At 49.8% G+C, this 7635-nt stretch overlaps 1 long non-coding RNA gene across 1 annotated transcript; it reads left to right on the top strand.

Annotated features, from left to right (window-relative positions):
• The first annotated feature begins 4362 nt into the window (after positions 1-4362).
• On the top strand, positions 4363-7353 carry LOC144367124 (uncharacterized). Its single transcript, XR_013426394.1, has 3 exons — positions 4363-5138; positions 5607-5752; positions 6520-7353. It is a non-coding gene; the product is annotated as an uncharacterized LOC144367124 (long non-coding RNA).
• The last annotated feature ends 282 nt before the right edge of the window (positions 7354-7635 follow it).

The following is a 7635-nucleotide window of genomic DNA, read 5'->3' as shown; positions in this document are numbered from 1 at the left end:
AGGAATGAGGGATGGGGCTGGGCCTGGGCCTCAGTGGTAAGAGCTTGCCTTGCATGTAGGAGGCACTGGGTTCGATCCTCAGCACCATATGAAAATAAATGAATAAAATAAAGATATTGTGTTCATCTACAACTAAAAAAATTTTTAAAAAATATAAAAAAACAATAAAAAAAGAAGCAATGAATAAAAGTCTGCTTCGTTGAAAGTTTCTAATAGTGGATTTTTGTATGACCGTTTGTGACTAATCCCTGTGTAGGTGACCACTGGATTTCCTGAAGGCCCAGTGTCTCTGTAATCAGTGGCCTCGGTTGTCCTGAGCCTCCACACAACTCCAAAAGTGAGGCCAGGACGGGGCCCCGGGTCTGTCTAGAGAGGGCCCAGGAGTCCCCAAGTTTTGCCTTTTTTTCTTTGATCCTTGAGGCCTTTCCTTCTGGAGAGTTCTGTGGGCAGAGAACGATGGGCCCAGTGCCCTCTGCTGGTGGGTTCACGGTCACCTTTCACCTGGCGCAGGAGAGGCCGGCAGGGAGGAAGTCTGGTTTCATTCTGGGCCCACTCTCTCAGGAGTGTCAGGTCTGCGGCTAGCTCCTGGGGGTAACAATGGGTGTCAGGGTGGCCTCCCAGGTTTTAACAACCTCCCTGGTCTGAATGCCTAAGTGTCGTGTAGGATGGCTTCCACCCGGGCTCGGTCTGCATTTCTGATGTCAAATGAACCCACATTTGACAGAGGCACAGTCTGCTTTCCCCTAAATAAATGGAGAGATTTTCCCTCAAGAAAAAAACATAACCCTGTCCCCGCAGCCTGTCCCCACAGAGGCAGGGCTGAGCTCTCATGATAAACATGAAACTCTGGCTGTCCCCGGAGGCCTGCGGGCAGCTGCAGGGAAGATCCTCCTCCGCAGCAGACCTCAGGGAGCCCTGGGTCAGGGAGGGAGCAGGGAAGCAGCCCACAGACTGTGGGCAGGGCCTTGCTCCCCAGGAGCCCCCTGTTCCTGCAGTAGCCTGCGGAGCCTAGAGCCGTGCTCCTCAAAGGTCAGGGTGCCCTGGAGTCACCTGGGAGGTCCTGCTGGAGTGGGATACGGCTGGACACACCACACCTCTAGGAAGTTCCCAGGTGCTGCTGCTGATCTGGGGCCTCGCAGGGAGAAGCCACCGTGTCAGCAGGGGAGATGGGGCCTGAAATCCCAACGCTCAGGTTCAAGTCCATCTCTGCCACTCACACTGTGACCTGAAGACAGATCACTTTCACTCTCAGCCGGTTTCATCCTGTATAAAATTGGAACGATGACAGATTGAATGACTTCATAGAATGACAGAGAGAATTCATGCATTGAAATCTCGCAGGCTCTGAGCGGAGCCTGCTGTGTCTGGTGCGTGGTGAGTTTATTGACATCCCTCTCTGTGAGTGCTTTATCTATTTATTTATTTATTTTTGAGAGAGAGAGAGAATTTTTTAATATTTATTTTTTAGTTTTCGGTGGACACAACATCTTTGTTTGTATGTGGTGCTGAGGATCGAACCCGGGGCGCACCCATGCCAGGCAAGCGCGCTACCGCTTGAGCCACATCCCCAGCCCGCTATTGTGAGATTTTATTGAAACTGAAAGGATGCCAAACTTGTCAAATGCCTTTCCTGCACCTATTGAGATGATCGTGGGTTTTGTCTTTCATTTTGTTAATATGTGAATCACATTTATTGAGTTATTTTTGTTGAACCATCCTTGCATCCCTGCGATGAGTCCATTTGATTATGGCTCATACTGTCTACCTGTCAGTGCCTTCAGGGCTTGAGGAGAACCACTTGGTACCATAGGGAAGGCAGAAAACAAAGTGGTTCCGAGCATGGGCCTTGCAGCCATATGCCAGGGCCTGCTCCGCCACTGACCACCAGTTGACAGCATCATGCTTCCAGGTGGCACTTGTGCCACATTGTCTACACTGTTCTTATGTCACTTGATTCCCTACTGAATACTGAAAGGTGATTTTAGCTCATGCATACTTGCAATGTCTTTCTGGTTCCTTTTTTCTATTAGCCACATTGAGAAATAGAAGGCTGCCAGGAGCAGGCTGACGCAGGAGGATCACGGGTTCAAAGCCAGCCTCAGCATAAGCCAGGTGCTGAGCAACTCAGTGAGACCCTGTCTCTAAATGAAATACAGAATAGGGCTGGGGGTGTGGCTCAGTGGTTGAGTGCCCCTGAGTTCAATCCCTAGTACCAAACAAACAAACAAACAAACAAACAAAAAAACCCAAGCAAGCAAGCAAGAAATAGAAGGCAACTTTGGAAATGTGAATTTAATATCACAGGCAAAATACTATGCAACAAACACATAAGCTGACCTGAGACACGGCCACTGGGGGTGGTGTTAATCCATGGAGACTTGAGAAGACATCATATGAGGACTTGCTGTGTTTTGACTCTGAAATTCCATGAAGGTACAAAGTGAGGCTTTTCCCAGGCTGAAGAATGAATTTTAACTCTGCTAAAAAAATATCACAGGGCTGGGGCTGTAGCTCAGCAGTAGAATGCTTGCCTCACACATGCGAGGCATTGGGTTCGATCCTCAGCACCACATAAAAGTAAATAAAGATATTGTGTCTATCTACAACTAAAAAATAAATTAAAAAATACCATGGACAAAATGTGCTGTTGAATTCAGTTTAGTATAATTTTGCTGAGGATTTTTGCATCTTTGTTCATGAGGGATATTGGACTGTAATTTTCTTGTAATCTCTGGCTTTGGTATCTGGGGTAATTCTGGCCTTATAAAATGAATTTGGAAGTATTCCCTCCTATTCAATTTTTTTTGGAAGTGTTTAGGAAGTGTTGCTCTTAGTTTTTCTTTAAATGCTTGATGGAATTCAGCCATGAAGACATTAGGATAAGAATATTAAAGTATCAAAAGGGCAGAACCTCCCACCATTAAGAACTTTCCATCACTGTCCTGTAGGGGGCATGCTGCGCCACCACCCAGCCCTCTGCAGTGGGAGGAGTCAGACTGTTTCTCGTGTGTGTGTGTGTGTGTGTGTGTGTGTGTGTGTGTGTGTGTGTGTGTGTGTGTGTGTGTGTGTTTTGCTGGAAGATGAAACCGGGGTGCTTTGCCACTGAGCGACATCCCCGGCCCTTCTTTTATTTTATTTTTTATTTTTTTAAATTTTATTTTGAGATAGGGTCTGGCTAAGTTGCTCCAGTTGGCCTTGAACTTGGGATCCTCCTGCCTCAACCTTGTAAGTGGCTGGGATTCCAGGTGTGCACCACTGTACCCCAGCTTGTGTTTTGTTTTAATATATAGAAAAATATCCCAAAGTCACCTTGATCGCAGGGGATGAGTCACCTTTGAAATACTGAAGGACGGTGTTGGGAGGCTCCAGGGACCCCTGGGGCAGGTGTCTCTTAGGAGGGCGACTCATGGAGATGGAATATAATGAGACCTGCTGAGTCCGAGAGGGTTGGCCTCGGCTCCAGTCTGTGGTGGCAGTTGCCTGAGCCTGTCCTCACTCACCTTCTGGGGCTGGCCTGCGACCCAGGGGAGGGGATGCTGCGTGTGAGTGGGCATCGTGCCAGGGCCCAGGGCAGTGATGGAGTGGATGACACCGACCACCTCCCCCCAGGCCCAGCCTCCTCCGTCTCTTGGCCCCCAGAGGAGTCACCTTCGTGTTTCTCTGGTGATGCAGCAGCCAGGGCCGAGGCTGCGGCACCTGTTTTCTGTGGGTGGGCGGGAGTGGGCCAGCTGCACCTCGCTCTGTGGTCATCAACACTGAGGTGAGATGCTGTGCTACAGGGGACTCATCCCTGTCCTCTAGAACAGCTGGTCCCATCTCCATAACGCACTTACATGGCCCTTTTGTTTGATTTCTGATTACACACATCCTTCCTCCTTTCAAAACAGCTAGAGGTCATTTGTTTATTTTTAAATTAAAGCAAATCAAAATTCACTTTGCTGCAGGCCCGGCAGTGACTGCAGTCGGCCAACCTGTCAGGACGCTGGGACACGAACTGAGGGTCTTGATTCAATGACCAACGATCCCAACCTCCTGCTGTTATCACCACAGCTGAGTGTTCAACTGAATCCCTGCTCCAGGTCCTGGGGGCAGCGGAGTCTCACCACACCCCACTTCAGACTCCCGGGGGAAGAAGTCCGACTGGGCACACTGGGCTGGAGTCCACCTGGGTCCAATCAACCGGGTTCCAGGTGCGTCCAGGAGGAAAGGGTCATGCACCTCAAAGAAGGGGGGGTGCTGTTGGAGATAGATGACCCCATCCCCCAGGAGGCTGAGCACGCAGCACAGACAGCACTGAGACAGACAGGTCAGGTGTCATTCTCCTCCAGATGAAGTGACAATGAGACCTACAGAAAAGGCTGACCTAGGCAGGGTGTCAGCAGGAAAGACAGGCTGCGGCTCTCTGCAGGTCCCTCTCCAAGGGCAGATGCCACAGCTGTTTGTCAGTCAGGTCCACCTGTCCCCTGGGCTGGGTGTCAGGGGGCTGTGCAGGGGGAGCAGAGGCCCCAGCGCATTCTCAGAACTTTAGGAGAGCTGCGTTTGCAACAGAAGCGACGCCTCAGCTGCTCATGGCAGCTGCTTCCCTGACGACCTTTTCTAGTCCTTCAAACTCGCATGTGCTTAGGGGGCAGCCTCACCCCATCAGCCGCCTGACACAGGACAAGGTCACATGTGTGTCTTTCCAGATAGGAACAGGGCGGAGACCTGGAGAGTTGGGGAGTTTTCTCGGGGCCTCTCCCAAGGCCTGCCCAGTAGGATCTGGGCAGGAGAAGCCCCCTGCTGACCACCTTTCAGGCATATCCACGGTGCCAAGGTCACAGGTTCTGGGAGTGCAGGAAGGAGTCAAGAGAACCAACACATGAATCCCACGGGCCAGGCAAAAGCGGGACAGACGGCACTTCTTGAGCACCTGCCAAGTCCAGAGTTCTGACCTCCATGCCAGGAAGAGGAGGACGACTCAGCCCTGCCTTGGAAACTGCCCGTCTGCCTGGACAGGAGGGACTGTATGGGCTGGGAGTAAGAAGGTGGGAAACGTCTAAATGGCCAAGTGACCTAGTCCCAGTATCCAAGGAGCTGCGTGGAGACAGAGGGCCACCCAGCAGGGCTCTTGGGACTTGACGGGGGCACGAGAGAAGGAGGTGAGCAAAGGCAAAGAGGTGGGAAGGCAAAGGACACATTTGGGCCCCTGGAGCGGGGTTCACAGGTGGGAACACGGCAGAGGAGTTCAGAATTGGCAGGTCAGAAATGCGAGGTCTCAAATGGCAGGTTAAGGAGAATGAGTGTGACCCCATAAGTAATGCACAAGGGGGGAGTTAGAGGTGGGTAGGGAGGAAATATCTGGAAGGGGTGTGCCCATGGATTCCAGGCTGTGAGCAGGAACTAGTGGAGTTGAGAGGAACTAGTTGGAAGCCTTGGCCGTGATTAAGGATCCAAATGCCTAGAGCTTGGATTAAGGTGGGAGGACTTGGGAATAGACATTTGAAATGTCACAAAGAGTCCATGGGACTTGGTAGCTCATTTGCTGTGGGAAGGAGAAGGAAAATATCAAGCTTGAATGATTAAATGGAATCCATGTCAGAGAGAGGGAATGTTTTCCACATCCACAGATCAACACATCCACCGAGAGGCAGAAGGAGAAGGTGATCAGAGAATTCCATACGGTCTCTGTCCTTGGGGAAGGCACGTCCTCTTCTCTCATCTTTAGCTCTTCCAGAAAAGGCCTAAGAGTCATCATAGAGATATCACGGAGGAGGTGAGAAAAGAAAATTTCATTGCCAGCCTGTAACAGGTACTTTACCCACAGCCTCAGGAATCCTCAAAATAACCCTAAAAGCTCTGGGAGAGGCCTGGCTGCCTGGGGCAGGGGCTCTGAGCATGGGAGTGCTTCAAGTGTCTTGTCCAGGCTAGACAGGTGGGCTGCAGGAAGCCCTGGGGGGATTGAGGGCCAGCCTCAGGCTAGGGAGCCACTGTGCGCTCTGACTGTCAGGAAACTGAGCAGGGACAAGGACCTCCTGTCAGGACATCAGGCAGAGAAGAGATGTCGGGGCCCAGGGGGGAGTTTATTTTTGGCTGAGTTGAGTTTGACAGGATCGTGGGGCCCCAGAGACGGGCAACTCTAAGCTCGGGCGAGAGTTCAGGGCTTCAGTCCAAGGCTTGGGGTCACCTGTCAGACACTGTGACTTGAGACCACTGTTGAAGTTCATTCTTCTTTAAAGTTGACATTGGTTTGACTCAAACAAATTTGCATTCTCATCTCATCCAGCTTATTTGGTAGGAATAATAAGCTGGCAGAGGAATGCTAATGAGAAAAGGGATTGGAGAGTCACTTTATAATTAATCAAGTTAGGATTATGGATGCCCAATTAAGGCGGGGGAGGCATTTTTCCTGAACATGAAGGACAGGACCAGGGTTGGGTTTTAGAGTCACATGGGTTTTCTCTTTTGTTCCAGTCCATTTTTCTTTCCCCCATTAATTAATTAGTCTAGGCTCTAGACCAGAACCAATTTGATTTCTTTCAGGAAGGCCTGTGTTAATTTGGATGTGATCTTCTGACCCTGGAGGGTGACGCTGATCCAGCGCCCCAGGTTCACTCACTGAGCTAACCCTGTGATGACTTGTGGCTGCGGCAATGAACATGTCGGACTTGATGTCTGTCCTCAGTCTTCCAGAAGGAGAAAAGAGTAAATGGATATGGAGGTTGTCCCTGTTGAAGATGAAGGCAGATGCTATGGTCTCAGTGATTTGGTGTCTCCAAAATGCCAGTGTTGAAAACGGCCCCCAAGGTAGGATAGGGGCCCTCTGGGAGGTGGTTAGATCTCGAGGTCAGTGCCCTCACAAGGGCAATCAGTGCCCATATGAACGAGATCTGAGACCCCCCTGTCCCTTCCATCACATGAGGACACATCAAGAAAGCACCATCTATGAACCAGGAAGTGGCCCTCATCAGGTGCTGATTCTGTGGGTGCCGAACCTTATCCTTTTCAGGAGGCAGAAATGTGAGGAATAGATTCCTGTTGTTTATTCTGTGGAGCAGCCCAAACCGACTGAGCCAGCCGAGGAATAAAAACCAAGAGATGTACAAAAGGAATGAAGCACTAAGGTCAAAGGCAGGAACACACATCAGAAGAATGAGAACCAGAGAAGGGTCAATAGAATCAAAGGAGTGATTAGCTTCCTTTCTGGGAGCAACTTCAGAAGAGCACGGCAGAAGCCAGTGCACAGGACCAAGCAAGAGGGATGGTGAGGCAGAGTCAGCCTTTCATGTGCTCCCCAGTGAAGGAACACAAAGAAACCTGGGAACCAGGAACGATGCTTAAAAGACAGGGCAGATGCATAGAGGGCAACTGGGAAAACTGATTACACTTAGATTATTCTTCAAAATATTCTGGCCCACTGATAGGAAAATAGAGAAATAAATTGTGGTATATTCATAAAACATACCAAATGGTAAACTATTGTTATACACACAAACACATGAATAAAATAATTTTGAGCCAAAGAATACATCCTGTATGATTCTAATTATGTCAAATTCAAGGACAGACAAAATAATACATAGTGCTAAAGATCAGAACTGTGGTAACCTGGTTTGGGAGTGGGCACAGATGGGGAAGAAGTCCTAGAAATGATCTAGA

The sequence above is a fragment of the Ictidomys tridecemlineatus genome, chromosome 10 (assembly GCF_052094955.1).
Source record: "Ictidomys tridecemlineatus isolate mIctTri1 chromosome 10, mIctTri1.hap1, whole genome shotgun sequence".
In the NCBI taxonomy this organism is placed as follows: domain Eukaryota; kingdom Metazoa; phylum Chordata; class Mammalia; order Rodentia; family Sciuridae; genus Ictidomys; species Ictidomys tridecemlineatus.
Note: the sequence above shows the minus strand (reverse complement) of the source record. Positions and strands in the feature narration are given on the sequence as shown.